Source organism: Cyprinodon variegatus, unplaced genomic scaffold (genome assembly GCF_000732505.1).
Source record: "Cyprinodon variegatus isolate N-32 unplaced genomic scaffold, C_variegatus-1.0 Scaffold334, whole genome shotgun sequence".
Lineage (NCBI taxonomy): Eukaryota > Metazoa > Chordata > Actinopteri > Cyprinodontiformes > Cyprinodontidae > Cyprinodon > Cyprinodon variegatus.
In genome coordinates, this window is record NW_015150787.1 from 617,335 (window position 1) to 633,795 (window position 16,461).

Sequence of the window (16,461 nt, forward strand, 5' to 3'; positions counted from 1 at the left end):
TAGATAGATAGATAGATAGATAGATAGATAGATAGATAGATAGATAGATAGATAGATAGATAGATAGATAGATAGAAAGCAGCCTCCTTTTTTCCTTCTCTTCATCCTTCACCAGTCTCAGCTGAAACAATAAAGACCTTTTTTCTTTTCTTTTTCTCTCTCTTTCAGAGAATAAAACCAGTTCCGGGGCCAATGTATTCAGCGCAAATAGCGCATAGGAGCCACAGCGCATTTCTCCCAGCCTGCAGGAGTGAGGGAGCAGGGACTGGGTCCGCTGACTAATTACCACCACAGACCCCAGAACAAGTTCGGCGGGTTTGATTCCTCCGTATTACGGTGCAGCCAGTGCCGCAGCGGGGAGATAATCAGGCGGAGGGAGACAGAGGGAGAGAGAGGGAAGGAGGGAAGGAAGGGGCTGGATCCAGTCACTCATCCACTGGAGCCTTCACAGCTGCGGCGGCGGACACATATGGGAATACAACGAAGGCGAGAGGGTGCTCGCACCTGATTGTGGAGGAAAATCCAGGGACTTTGTCTGATCCAGCAGAGAGAAACACTGATAGAAAGAAAGAGGAAGAGCGGCAGCCCCAAAACCATCCGGTAGGTGAGCGTTGATTGATGCGCCCGGACTGGTTTTCATCATCCGATCTCAGCGCATCTCACTGCTTTACCACAACTATCTCCGTTTCATTACCTTTCCTTTATTATTATTATTATTATTATTATTATTATTATTATTATTATTATTATTATTTATTTGCTTCTCTACCAACATTCGCGGCACGCTTGAAGAATCAATTAGGTCCATCTGTGAGACAATGAACTAGACTCTTCCAAATGCCCAGGCAGATGATTGAGGATGCGGCTGTCATGTGAATAGCTGGCAGTCTGATCTGACCACTGGGTTCTCATTTAGAGGCCCAGCATAGATGAGAAAAAAGAAGGAAAAAAAGAAAGAAAAATCCAACAAAAGGAAAGGCAGCGTGACAGATTTAGAGATTAAACTCTGATTGGATTTTTTTGGGGGGAAAAACATCAAAACAAATGATTTCATCTTAAATATTTCCAATGTACTCCTGCAGTCTCATGTCTCTGGTCAATCATTTAAATGTATTTCTAGTTGTAGTTCTGCTTTTGCTGCAAAACAATACAGTGGAGGCTCTGCAGCTCCTCAATGAGGCTTTTATCTCTCTATTGTCCCCTGGTGTTGATTAATCAAGAACTTGATAAGGTAAGTTTCAGAAGCCCCACCCTGCTAGATTTCCATTAACTTTATCTGATAAAGACTTGTGTACAGATTTACTGTGCTTATAATGCCTGCAATGACACCCCCACCGTTTATGCTCATTAAATAGTCATTATGGTTGTAAAACAGCTGAAACCAACACAACATGCAGCAAATCTGGACCATAAGAGTATTTAGATTCAAGGTTGTTTACTGTGGAAATCTCATTGCAGCCTATTGCTAACTTAAACCATGATGTACCAATGTAACCATTAGCTGGAGAAATATTTTGCTCCAGAGGATCGGGAAAGCAGTTGCTGTGAACTGATGGATTATATTCTACCGGTTGGACCAAGCAGAAAATGCGATAAATGATAACGCTGCTAATAAACTGACCACTTATTATCTTTTTTATCATGTGCTTCTGTTTATGAATACATTGCATCTGGATAAGGACAGGCTCAATTAACCAATTTGCACCTCCCACCTTCTGCCTCTGCATTGCCTTTTTGTTCCTTCCTATGTCTGTGTTGCCAAGGATCCTTAAACTAAGCATAGGTTCTGTTTTGCAGAGGTTTTTGAAAGTCAGAGCTTCAAAACTACAAGCAGTTTAATCACACCGACTCTATGGCTTGAAAAAACACAATTTACCATTTATATAACAGTTGTTCACTGATGGCTAAAGGTTCACTGGCTAAAGGAAGGCTAAAAATCATTCCCCCCTCATAAAAAAACAAAACAAAAAACAAACATGTGGCCAGTTGGTCGTATTTATTACTGTTTTAAAACCACAGCCAACAAGATATATGAGGAGCATGTCTGTTGAACAGCTGCCTGTGGCACAACGTGCAGATTGCAGGTGTAATTAACCAGGTAATATCAGCTAGTTATTAGAGCCGGTAAACCACATTCATCATAAATAGCATTTTTATTTCTGTTATATTGAAAAAGTCCTATTTTGTTAAAGAAGAAGTAAAGCTTTTTCTATTTATCAATGAAGACAATGCTTATTGTTTTTCATTTTGTGCTCAGCGGCACTTGTCTTTGTTCATAGACTCTGAATGTTCTACTTGTGCATGCCAAGGCTCTCTATAGGTAATCTGACTTCCTCCCATTCCAAATACATGTTTGGTCAATAGTACTGTCAAATGTCCCTTCAATCAGTGTGTGTGTGTGTGTACATGGTCCACCCTGTGTGTTTCTGTGCTGTTGTTTAACTGGTGACCTGGCCAGGCTGCAGCGTACCTCATGCCCAGTGACTGCTGGAGATAAGTGCCCACTCACTTCCACCATACTACATGGACAACATCCAACTAGAAACTAAACCAATATGCAACAATAATATTTTATTTTTGTTTAGTATCATGAGGATAATTATCCATATATATGCTTATAGAATATGAATCGTATTTGTTTTATATACATAACTCTTTAAAACCTGTATTTTGACCTTTTTTGGGCTTTCATCCAATTTTAAGCCTGCTACATCTTATAAAGACATTTTAGAAGGATGAGAAATCTGAAATATCTCCGGATTAGATAGATTACATGTAATAAAGTCATAAAGGCACATTTCGTCAAGTTAAATGATGAGTGAAATACCAAGTGGTTATAAAATGTACCTGAAACAAGTAAAAATTGAGACCTTTGCATGAATCAATATGGCTCAGTTTAGTTTCAGTGTCATAGACGTGGGAAGTGGGTTTGCTGGGGGTGCTGCAGCCCCTCCTAGTGGCGAGAGGGATACTTTTTTATTATTTTTTAGAAATATTTTAAAAATACTTTGCACATTTTATAAATTTCTTATCAATATTTTGGGAAATATCTGTTTCGATGAAATTATTTCGAGACCTAATCAACACAAGATCGAAGTGTTCTTCTCAAGAACGTACTTGGTGAGGACACAAGTCTGTACTCGCGTTCTAGTGAATTGAGAAACGGAAACGAGGAGGAAATATGGCACAGAAACGCATTTCGGATTTTTTTTGGAAAACAACCACCAGTGAAGAAGAACACTAATACTGCAACCACGACAACGGAGAGCAGCCAGAGTGAGGAGAATGTCCGCGGCAGTTGCAACAGCGGGCACAGTCCCAGCACCTGCAAAACAACCTAGCATGATTGGATTAGACAAGCCCTTCCAGCCAACATGCATTTTCAATTTTCCTGCACCGCGTTTTGGTAATGAAATGTTTTATGCATTATGTAGAAGAGACTGATCATATTTTGTGTTTTGTTTGTTTGAAAGCAGTCAGAAGACAGTCATACCTAGAGATAAAGTTAAGAAAGACAACTTCTTCGTGAATGCCGGCTTTTAAAAATTGACATAAACCCACTGAAAACTTTTTATTATGAAGTTTAATTAATAGCGCATATATTCACCTGAGAACTGATGAATGATTGAGGTGATTAATGGTGTCTGTGTGTTACAGACCCTGGTTGCGTGCACTGAAGTATATACAAAAATAAAATATTGAATCCTAATCTATTTGCTACTTTTATTTATTGTATTTTTAATAGGCTTATAGGTTTATAGGTCTTTTGCCCCAAAAAACAAAAATAATTTTCACAGAATCCCCCGATCGAAATCAATTCCAGTGGCCCTACCCAGTAGAAAAACCTAAATTGCAGCATCATGAACACCCCTGACAAAGCCAGACTGGGACAATGACATGGAAGAGTAACAATCAAACTGATCAACATCAACGCCTTTCCTTCATATGTTACGAATGAGGAAAGGCTTGTTGTAATAGCTTGATCTAACCTGTGCTCGTAGGACTTGGGCGATAGACAAACAGATGGCATCTCCAAAGGAATTCATCTTGTGGATGCTGGAGGAGGTATTCTTGGATGGGCTGCCCTCTGACTCGCTGGCAGCGAGGCCTCCGTCTGGCAGTAATCATGGCAGCAGTATTGAATGGCCTCGCTGATTACATTCCACAGTCATATGACTTCCACTCACCTCCAAAGAAAATACAGAGAAAAAAAATCTTTCTAGGAGCTCTAGCTGTTCTGCTGATGCTGCTGAGGGTTGCTGAACTGATTTGCATTTCTCCGTTGTACATCAATAGATGCGAGCTATTGAGATTTGCAAATGCATGAGCAGCCGCAACACAATGCAGCCGCTTCTAGTGCTATTAGATGTTCAGATATTAACATGCTTATTGAATGGCGAGGCTCTCTTGTTCATTTGCAGATAGAGTAGGCTCAATGAGTGATGGACAGAGTCTTTGTGGTGTATGAGTCTTGATGTGACGTGTTGCCTTTCATGTTTGTTGACTTAAATTGATCCGCAGTTAATGCAAAACACTCTCTGCAAGAGTGGGGAAACAATTTTATTGAAAGAGAACAGACTTTTGTTTGCCTGTGCAATTTTATCTTATTCTGTGTTTTACTGTCTACAATATTTTAGTGGCTATTTTGCTGACTCAGTCCTGGATTGAATGTGGGCCAATCCAACCCTTGGCTGCTTTGTTAAAACAGGTTAGGGCTGATGGATTGTATTCTGGGTCAGATATCCAAAATAAAGCTATATTTGGTACACAAATCAATAAAAATGTTTGAACACAATTGTAAGAAAACCTTAAATTCATGTGAATATAAGCTCCTAACCTTTCTTAATATTGACTTAATATGACAAATTGGTCTTGCTCAGAAATCGGATTTCACAAATGAACAAAAAACCCAAAGCAGGGAATAACAAATTCTAAGTGTGATTCATTATATTAAGAGTTATAATAGATTTTATGCGTCATGCATTTTACCACTGCATGCAATTAATATTTCTGGACATGAGTATTGAATCAAACAGTCATTAATTCCAACATCTGATGTATTTTTTAGTAGCTGCGATGCAAATGCTGACAGCAAGTGACAGAAACCTTTGTGGAATGTTCAAAAAGAAAAGGTCAACAAAATGGTAATTAATGGTAAAAATACTGTAGTGCTGTCACAAGGTTAAGTAGTGTAATTGTATAATTGGCTGATGATTTGCAGGTCTGTTGTTTTTTCATAAATCAGTGAAATATTTATAGCAAAAAAGTTTGATTTGTGAGCATTGTTTTTTGCGTTTCAATATGCAAGATTGAAAGAAATACTTCCTAATAGGCTAATAGTTGTTAACACCAAATGAACAGCAAAACCCAGTTTTCTGAACTGTGTCTTGAACATGCACTATTTGGGTGTCCCTCCCACCTATGAGACCTGCCTTTCAGGACAAATGGAGGCAGCAATAAAAGAACACTAGCGTCAGGATTGCAGGTCTGCACCACCATCATGTGAGTGGCAGATTAGTTTAAACACAACCACTCCTTGACTAATTATTTCACAAAAAAAAACCAGATTAAGTAAAAGCTATTTGAAAGTCAAAACCTCATAAAAAGCGAATCCTATAGTAAGTGTAAGTTACAATGCTGTGTTTTTTCTATTGCATCATTTTAAAATCTTTGTATCTTTTATATGATCTTGTAAAATAAGGAGCTTCAGTAAAGTCTAAGGTAGGAAGGTTAAAACTCTGAAGAATGATGAGCCTGCTTCTTGTTGATTCTTTAATTTAACAAGCTGGCTCACAACCACTTGGCTCAATATTTGCTTAAAACTAGACTTGTGTCTCAATAAAATAAACATAATTTGGGTTTAAGAAATACTCTTGATGTTTTTTATGTTCACCCGGTAGCTCCAGCTACAAACGGCTTTCAAGAATGCTACACAGAGGTGCTTTTTTAATCACTTTTATGCTGATAAAGAAAAATTGTAGAAACAGTGTGTACTGGCAAGCACATAATGTTTTTTGGTCTGAAGCTTATGCAATAAGAAGGGTAATGTGTAGGGAGCCGTTTATAATTGCATTTGGCTTTCAGGCTTACTTTCAGTAATGACCAGCGCTGTAAGAGTACCTCACTTGGCAACCTGTAGCAGATCAGAGGCCCGCGTTGTTGCTGCCAGTGATAAGCTTGTCTTAAATCATAAGTGCTCGTTTTAGTCGACTGTGAAAGCAAGGTAGCATTACTGGCTGGCATTTGACGTATCGATGTTATTGACTGATGAGCAGATCATTTCATCCTGATCTCTGACATATTATCTCCAACACGTCACACAAAAGTCACATCAGAAGATACCAGTGAGATAATGCATGCTAGGTATTGCCGCAAGCAGATGATAAATCAAGAAAGCAAGATCAAGCAAGATCTGTTGGATTCATATCTACGACATCACAGCTCCAGACCTCATTTAGCGCTGCTTTGTTTTTCCAATCACATCCTGCTCTGTGTTGCTGCAGAGCAGCCTCACAGAATTGGATGAAAGTGACGCTGTTTGAGCTCAGCGACTGGCTGCTAGCAGCTCCGAATGTCAGTGCTTTCTGCTCACATGGGGACTGTGTGGACTTCCTGTCTATAAAACGCAACAGCATCACCATTATAATCATGACAGCACAGTCATTAGAGGAATGACAGCCTTCCCAGCATCCATTGTTGCTACAGGAGGTGAAAAATTGATGACTTGCAGTGTATGTGCTGGGCAGCAAGTGGAAACCCGTGAAAAAAGACTCAAGCTAGACAGAAAACCAGTATTGAAACTGATTAATTCAGCATTAAATGGTCTATTTACAGACTGATTTGGATATTTTATTGCAAAATTAGTAAGTCCTGCTGTAATAGGTTCAGCAACATGGTTGCAAAATATATGAAAAGCACAACAATATGGTATTAAAACACAAGAATAAAAAAGTATAATAACATTTAAACATAAAAATGTTTTTTAACATAAAAATTAGAAAGTCCTTTACTGTACGTTTGAGGCTACCTGTAAATGAAAGCTGTGGGGAAGTTTCAATGAGGGAAGTAGAAATCAAATCAAAATGTTGGAGGAAATTAAATTATGGTTTACCGGGGTCAGCGATACCTTTGTTTTGTCCTCATGTGGATAAAGAAAACTATTAGAGAACTGATGTATATTTCAAGCAGTTCAGTTTTAGAGGAAACACTGGTGCACCACTGGACGTACTGGTGTGGTTAAGTTGCTAAACGCTGCATATCAAATGTGTTATGACGCAACATGGTGTCAAAGAAGCACATAAAGCAAATGATATAGGGCCAGAAACAGAACACAGTGAAATACAAAGTTTTTGAAAAAGTACCACAGAAAGTATAACGTCAGAAATTATGAAATTCTAAAGTATTTTAATTAGCAATGCGAGTTATTAATAACAAGTTCATCTAAAGTTGGTTGATCTCTATTCTAATTAAGTTCTCTCTTTTATCAAGAATGTCTTTTCAAAATATGGTACATTTGTTTCACACTATGCTGAATAAAGAAATGTGCTTGATATATTAAATACTTCCTGAATTAACAAAACATTGTATCTTCACACATTATTAAACTAGATTAGGGTAATATATGCTAAAAACGTATATTCTCCCTTGAAACACGACGTAAACCAATAATTTTAAGGTGGTATTTTGCTTTTACATACTGTTAGACTTTCCTTTCCACTTGATGTTCATGAAGTGGATGATAACTGTCACATAGGTGACATAGTCTTTATTTTCAGGGCAATCTATCAGTTGTTTCTAAACAGGTGGTTATAGCTGCTGTTAAAGGATTGCTATTGTTAAAGTTGGCTCTATGAAGTGCATTAACTCTCCGAATCAACCATATCAATCATTCCGATCACGAACTTTTCTATCATGTTATGTCTTGCTTAATGCCCTGTACTTTCTGTCATCCCATCCTTGCCTTTCTAGCACATTAGTTATTTTTGTTTTTGAAGCTTCTCCGCCATGAAGCATGGCTCAATGGCCACTCTGGAGGTAATGAGGTGAGCTTGTTGAATTTATAGTTAAACAGAAGCAGATAAAGTGCAGTATGCATCGTTGTCGGTATTAAACAGTGTTAAATGATATTGTACCAGACTCTGTTTGGATCATTTCACAGTTTTGTTCCTGCATCTCCAGCGTGATGATTCTGTTCCAACTAGGGATGCAAGTTAATTAAGTGATCTTAAGCTGATTGATCTTCTGGTTATTTAGTTTTAACGTTTTGTTTGAAAGTTTATTTTTGCTGTCAGGATAAAACCAGCAGAAACACAGTCCCTGACTTTTCCATTGATGGCATTTGGAAGAGGAGGAAGGGAGAGAAAAGTGATGGAGGAATTCCTGGAACTTTGTAGCCTTTGTCGGTGCTACAGACCTGAACTAAATCACTGAGATCCTATCTGTGGGTATGGCTTGAAATTAATTAATTGAACATTTGCAGCATAATCACCACATTAAACTGTTGCTTAAATCTTGAAAATCCTCCAATCCGTTTCTTGTAAGATGGCTTAAGAAAAAGTTTTACAGACAGAGCAGAGTTTTATTCCATTTCCAGTCACAAAATTCATTTCCCTGTAGTCTTGCTGTAAATCCTTTAGTTCTACTGATAAATAGCCATTAACCTAATCTACATTTAAATTAGGGCGTCGCCTCAGCTTCTTTGTGTGACTTCCCGAGCAGCCATTAGCGTATTTCATTGGAGGAGAGTTGGCAACACTGTCTTTTGTGGATTTATCCAGACATTTATTGTAAACTTCGCACCACCCTGTGCGGCAGAAGCCCGGGTTTTATGAGTGCTGTTTATCTGGCAGGATGGGAATGACAGGATCAGCACATGCTTCTCAAACTGAAATACATCCAAGGCAAATAAAAACTGAAGGGAGATGAAAACATGTCCAGTTGTTCTGTAATTGTTGCTGATTCTTATGTAGCTGCAAAATACCCTGGCTATGATTTAGTAATGAGGCCGAAATCAGCAGGGAGCAATAAATATCCAGCTTAACATAAATATTTGAAAGTAATGTATTTTTGTATTAATCTCCCGATAATTAGTTTTTCTAAACTGTCAATAAAAAACGGAAAATGTAAATCTATCCACCTTAGTTAATTGACAAAAAGGCACATTCTGTTTCTGTTCCATATATTGTTGGCAGATACAATTTTCTCCATCTGAAATGGCCAAGGCAGCTGTTTGTAAAGATCGATGGTGACATTGGAGCAGGGTGGCACATCATTCAATTTAGGCCTCCATTTCCAAGCTTTGTTGCTCATACACCAGGGGTTAGCTGGAATACATCTCAGTAAAGGCTCTGAGGAAGGATTGCAGAGGATCACAATTTATATATATATATATAAAGAAAAAACTGCTATTTTGGTTTCAACCAAAACTGTGACCACCATATAAGGAGCATTTTCTAAGAGCTCTACGTTCCAGAACCCTATGGGAAGACATACTCAAAACTATATTGTTTATTAATCAGTATTTATATTTACCAACAGAAATGTTTTTCTTCACTATTTTTTTGTAATTGCATGTGTTTTTCAGCTCATAATAATGCAAAAAACACTTGGCATTCAAGGAAACCCGCTCTTATATTTTCTTTATATTTATGGTATAGTGGAAGATGTTAATTTTCGGGGTGGATCATCAAAATAATTGGTCATCCTAATTGTCAATCATTCTGGTGATATGTTTTTACGTAAGGCCATCCTATGTGCTCGTCTCCATTTTCAGTTGCTGGCGTTTGTCTGACGTATTGGAAAAATTGCTAACTTTTTTTGCAAATCTTCTTTAGGAAAGCTAGCTTGTATGAATGGTGCAAAAAGCAACTTTTAAACAGAGCGTGCACGTGGAGAAATGGGCTCATGCATGATCTCGCACATGTTTTATAGGCGTTCCCTCATGGGATTGGGTACAGGGTTGTGCATGTGCATTTTGTTTTTTTTAAGTGTAGGGAGCAGATCTTGTCAAGTCGCGACAATTCTCCTCTATACCTTTAAGCCACTATTACATTAACCAAAAGTTAAGTTACTTGCAACCTTATGAAGTATATAAGTCCAATGCTGAAGTGACGACTCTTGTTGTATTGTGGTATTCTGAACAAAACTTCCTTCTAAAAGGGCCCTTTTTCCTCTTAAACTCTCACGTTTCCTTTAAAGGGTTTGGCTTCAATTTGAATTTTTTTTATTTAAATACCAATTTTAAAGGCATTTACTGAACATGTTTGAAAGGACAACTGGTTAGCTACTGTAAAAGGGAAATAAAAATGTATCTTTTTTTTGCTTAGGCTATAGCAGTTAGCCTTTAACAAGTTAGCAATGACCTAAATCTTAAACGGATGAGATTAAATGTAAACAATAAAACCGATGTAAAACCAGAACCAGAGAGGGCCAAGTGTGGGGATGAGCTGATTCGCCACATTAGCAAGTTCCTGACTGTGATGACTTTATGATTTGTTCCACTTGTATTTGGAAGTCAGAATACCTCGTATAGCTGTTTCTTGTCATTGATATGTTGTCTGTAGTTGTCATAATAACAGAAGAGAATACAAGTGGTAAACTGAAGATAAAAGCATTCCAACTGCCAGTTCCAAGTTAAATCAAACACCCCATTATAACATAAACATGGTTGTATTACATATAACAATCTACAAAGAAATTTATCATTTTAACACAGGAAAATTCAGGTTGTTGGCCAATTTCAACCCATAGATGGGATAACTAAGATGGATTTAGGCCAGATATTGCTAAAATAAAAAGGCTCACAGAAAAAAAAAAAAAAAAAACGCACAGTGACATAAAGATTGCATCCTTAATGCAAAATATTGTTAGGCTCAGAACAAGAGGACTCTGTTTTTGAGGCAGAGAGACAGTTAGGTTTCACAAAATTTTTATCTAAGACGGAACTGTAGAGAACGGCATCGGGGTCAAAGGCAGGAACCTCTGCAGGAAGAGAACACAGGTTAGTGACCATGTCTATCTGGAGGATGATGAAAATGAACCTGTAAGTCACTAACCTGGTCTTATAGTTCAGTCCGTGCCCAGAGTATGAGGTTTGTTCCAGCCGGTCAGCTGCCAACAACATGCGGCCTCCCAGAGAGTCCCAGACGCTGAAATACCGGAGGTCTGAGAACAGGCTGGAGATCAGAACCGAGCAGATGAAGGAAGGCAGGATAATCCAGAGGGCAAAGCCAAAGCAAGAGTCAAGGACGTGCTCAGGAGACAGAGCCAGGAAGAGGTGTCGAAGGGAAATCCAGAATGGAGTCAGGAATCCATCAGTCTGTTTATATAGAAGGAATAGAAGAATGTCTGAAAATACCTCTAGAATAAAGTGAACTGAATGATATAATTCAGTGGATGAATACGTAAATAATGATCTAAAGAAAAAAAACAACCCATTCTGGAATTCAAAATGCTTAGCATTGCAGAAAGTAAAAAAAAAACCTCTGTTAGCCTGCACTTATGTATGCACTGTGACAATTAGAAAAACACCTCTAATAAATCCCTAACTTAAAACATATCCATTTTGATCAGGTAACTAATAAATACTAGTAATTGAAGCTTTAAAATGCAATGCCCTTAATGGAAATGTTTATACGCTAATTGATTGAAACAAGTTTAAATATGTGAATATTAAGTCAAACAGGAAAATCTATGCCTGGACAATGGCTTGTTTGTTTAGAGAGTTAATGCCATTATAGTTCACATAAGAGGGACTAGTTGAGTAGAAGGTAAAGGTTGGAGCTCTGTTAGAACATCCAGTCTTAAGAAAATGTCTGATGGTGAACAATTGGGGCCTTTAATGTAGGTACAATATCCCCAAATCCCTCATGTGAATGTTAAACTTAGGTACGGTACATTAACAGACATAAAAGCCACTTCTGAGAGCATATTAAGTTGGAATAAAGTCACAATATTTGTGTTTTGAAAGCGTTTTTTGTAGCTTTTAGCAGTTATATTTTCTTGCTTATAAAAGATGCTATGTTCGGCGACTGAAACTCTTTAAATATTCCTTCCATTTTCATTTCAGTAACAGGCTGAGGCTACGATGGAACAATATATCGTAAAACATGGATAACAGAGAACGCAGTTATAAAAATGAATTAGGCAAATTCTTTTTTTAACAATGTCAGCCTCATTACACAGGATATACATCACAGCCACAGAGTACTCGTTGTGTTCTTACAATACCACTCAGATATTCTAGTCCCTCAGCCTTGAATTAAATGCATCATTTAAACGTGTACAAAATGTGAGGCCTAGTTAAATTAGAATTTAATATATAGAAGATGAAGCTCATACTGACTAATACTTCCCAGCCAATTTTTCACAAAATCAGTTTGTTTAAAAACAGAGGCATTTAAAACGCTCTGACCTTTAGTGCTTAAAACAAAAAGCCAGCACTTGCTGATGCCGTTGTGTTTCAAAATTGCTAAGGTTTTGAATTAAATGAAAGATGGAGGAGGCTTTTTGTGGCTAAAAACAACGGTATTTGTTGACATTAAAGCAAATAAATCCTGCAGGCTTCAGCGAGTGGTGTTTGATCATCTGTTATGCCACAAGAATTCAGCGTCTTATAAATGGCCTCAGGCTGCATCATCTGTTTCATCTGTACTTTAGCAAACTGTTGGGCATATTAAACAGCTTTAATGTCCACAACTCAATTGAGCAAGGTGTTTTAACTTTTCAGTCTCAAACATTACTAATGTGTTTCAAAATTGTCCACTAAAGGAAGATGTTTTTTTTTCATATATCTATTTTTTTTAATGTTTGAAGAAGTTACTGTATGTATGGCTGAAATTGACTATTCATGATTGATCGATTATCGAAATGCTTGTCAAATAATTTATTAATTAATTAATAATTTATTGGTTATACAGACCCAAAAACCAGCAATTTGGTAAAAGAGCAAAAGTCTAAAAGCTGAAATTAATCTAAAACTGTTTAACATATATAAGAATTTTGGTTTTGAGACAATAAAAACCTTTGCAGAACTCCTCATATTGATTTTTTTTTCACCTGCTTAAAATTCTGTAAAAAAATTATTATTAACAAAAACTTCTGTTATCTGATAATAAAGTAATCAGCAGATTAATCAAATAGTAGAATAATCATTACTAGTAGCACTAATGTTAGGACTTTTCTAAAGGAGATTTACTAACCCTAAAAGATGCTAAATGTCAGTTTAAATTCTCAGCAATCAGGAGATTATTTCAATGTTTTGATCTATGAATATGAGGAGATTTTGGTAGATATAAATGAATAAAACTGAATGAGAATGTCTGAGAGTCAACAGGTAGAAGCCAAAACTTGTTTGGAACCACTTATTTCTTCTTTGGATACTTCAGCCCCTCTCTGGCTGCGGGGGATTGCTGCCATAAAAAAGGAAACTGGGTTTGGCTTTGCCTGGCTGAGGTTTTGGGGTAAGATTAGGCCATCTAATTTTTTTGATTTAAAACGAAAAAATCGTACCTAGGAAAAGACCTTGGTAAAAAATCAATAGACTGAATACATTTGCATTTTCTGCGGGCAATTTAAAAAAATAAGTGAATCGAGTTTTGTGTAATACCGCATTTTTGTCTCCATAGTGTTACTTTAACATTGCAGTATGATAAGTGATATCATGGCTGCCGGTAAGAGTGGGGCGTTTGTTCCCAAGAAAAATCATGTGGTGTTTGGAGCTACTGTAATATGGATTTGCTGCGACAGACATGGAGTATGAGATGCCACGCTGCAACATTTTCCTAAAGGCCATTGTAATCAAAGGCAGCAGCACCAACCTGTGAAAAATGCCAGTCTCTCTGAGACTAACAAAAGCACACTCACCAACAAACCTCAGTTAAAGAACAGTTAACTATAGCCAAATCTTTTCCTCAAGGCACCTCGCATGACAGCAAAGAGGCACAGTGGAGAAAAATCACAGATCGGCTGTTTTATAGTCAAATAAATAATAAATACAATGGAGAGGGTTTATATGGTTAAAGCCCAAATACCAGCCACTGAGCCAGAAGTACTTCAAGTAGGGGGGAAAATGGAGCTGTTAGGTTTAGGCATTACCTAGGAATTAAGATGAGAAAAACTACAAATAGGACCCCTCAGAAGAGCTTTTAATAAAACAACCTTGTGATTAAAACCGCGGGTTATCACGGTGAGCAGCCTGGGTTAAAGCATTCATTTCAAATTTCTTCACTGGATAAAAGCTTTCTGCATGATTTGCTAGAAAGGACCTCCCTGCTCCAAGATTTGTACCTATGACCAGAAAGCAACCAGAAACAATAAATCAATCTAAGGCGGATTTTTGTGCAGGCCGTCAAGCCAGTGAGAAAGAGCACAGCTCCTCCTCTGTGATGTCACAAAGCCTCACAGTTTGGTGACTTTTGAAAATAAAAAATATACTCAACTTGATGTAATGAACTGTCAATATTAAATGTTGAGATTATTAATTATAGTAGAAGAAGTAAATAGTGCACCTGCACGATTTTACCCTCTTCTTTAAGAGATGCCAGTGCTGCTTTGTGTGATTTAAAATGAACAAAATGTGTATAAGGAGCACATAATAATGGTGAAATATTGGTGCTTAATATAAAGTCTTAATGCATTAAAAATTAGAAGGAATGAAAAAAAAAAACTCAGTTTAAATGCTAGTTTAAGCCACACTAAGTAATTAACCTTTACATGATTTCTGCTGCAAACAAACACGGAAAAAATCAACAATAAAGCTGAATATCTAAAATATTTATAGTTCCTGTAAAGTGGAACATGAGCTGTTTTTCTTGTACATGTCCAACATGCACTGCTATTAATCAATAAACATTCTGCAGTGAAATACAACATATCAAGTTTCATCGTGTCAAATTCAATGTACGGTTTGTTGCCTGTATGATGTATTTTCAAATAAACTCCACACACCTGCTGCTCACACTTCTCTCAGAGCAGCTACTTTGAAATGCTCTGTGTGCAGCTCTGTTGCTGCAGGTTGATTGATGCTGTAAAAGTTGGACGCTGGAGTCATGACATCGGATTCTGTATGGTGTGCTGTTAGTCCAGCGGGCGCCATCGCTACCTTACAACAACCCTCATTTGTCATGTTTTTGCAGGAAACTGTTTTCTCGAAGATATTTTCTTTTTTTTGTTTTTTGTTTTTTTCCAGCTGCAGTAGTTGGGTTGTAGGGCTGTTATAACAGGTACACTACACCAAGTTTGCTGCCGTGTTTGACTCTTCGTGCTGCCTGCGTGTGTTGGCCTAATGCAGGCCTCTCACGTCTCTTTCTTTCACTTGCACTGATGAATTTGTTCTTTCATTGCTTTTTTGAAACTTGCCTATCATTGTCAGTCTGAGAAAGAGAGGGAACCAAAAAAAAAGAAAAAAGAATAGAATCTGGACTCAAAGGATGCCTGTTTTTTTATCAGGTTAAAAAAAAAAACAGTTCTTGTTCCTCATGAGGAGCTTCTTTATTTTGCCGAGCAGTTTTATTTTCCCCCAGACTATCCTAATTAGTCAGAAGAGAGCTGTAATAAATACTGCAAGAGGCTGTGAGCAAAACGTGCGGCCCTCTGCAAACAAAGCAATTGGACGTTTGCATAAAATATCACTGGTTAATGATGAGGGGAACCCTCAGCTTTGCACTCTCTGGATAGTGCATTCGGATCTTAATGCTGTGGCCTGCATCCTTTGCCATCAAGTTGAAAAATGTCCTCTTTTTCTCCCATGCTTCCCTCATCCTCCCTTTCCTTCTCTTCTGTTCTCTTTCCTCTCTGATGTCGACCTCTTTTCTTTTGAGCTGCCATGTTTTTTGTTATCATCTGAGAGACAAATGAGGAACAAGAGAGAAAGAAAGCCCCGGGGCTCGTGTCCCCACATCATCACCACCCCCTTTATCTGCCCCCCCCACTCCTTCTCAATCCTCCATCTCGTCTTCTTCCTGAGTGACAGCTGGCAGCCAGTAGGGTACAGCCGGCATGCCAGCCCAAGTGCTTATATTTGCCAACTGACTTGAGAAAATACACATTTGAACATGAATGACTCATGCATGCTGCAGCTCTGTGTCTCCTAATGATGCTCATTCTTTCTTTTCTCCTCGTCTATCTCTCTCTTTTTTTTTTCTTTTGGATAGCTCTGACACATGCAAGACGTATTGCTCTCCCTGTTACCCACAAAGGTTTGTGGTCACCAAAACATGAGAGGAACACATTTACAAAATGCCTCTAAATGATTCCTGTGGGACGCTCTGGAGGCAAAGGGCCGCACATAAAATTAGACATGAAAGCAGCGACATGTCGAGAAGAAAATGAGAAATCCTGAAAGGAAATTTGGTAGACTGATGCCAGTTTTTCTCTCTGCATCTGAGTACTCTTCACAATTATTGGCTCAAAGGTTTTCTATCTATCTATCTATCTATCTATCTATCTATCTATCTATCTATC

The 16,461-nt window shown here is 37.8% G+C and overlaps 1 protein-coding gene across 1 annotated transcript in view; it reads left to right on the forward strand.

The window, feature by feature from the left end:
- Positions 1-230: 230 nt before the first annotated feature.
- LOC107091370 (leucine-rich repeat transmembrane protein FLRT1-like) overlaps positions 231-16,461 on the forward strand; it is a 77,333-nt gene continuing 61,102 nt past the window's right edge. Inside the window, exon 1 of the mRNA XM_015385236.1 lies at positions 231-600. The gene's annotated coding sequence lies outside the window, so the exon portion shown is untranslated. The remainder of the gene's footprint in view (positions 601-16,461) is intronic.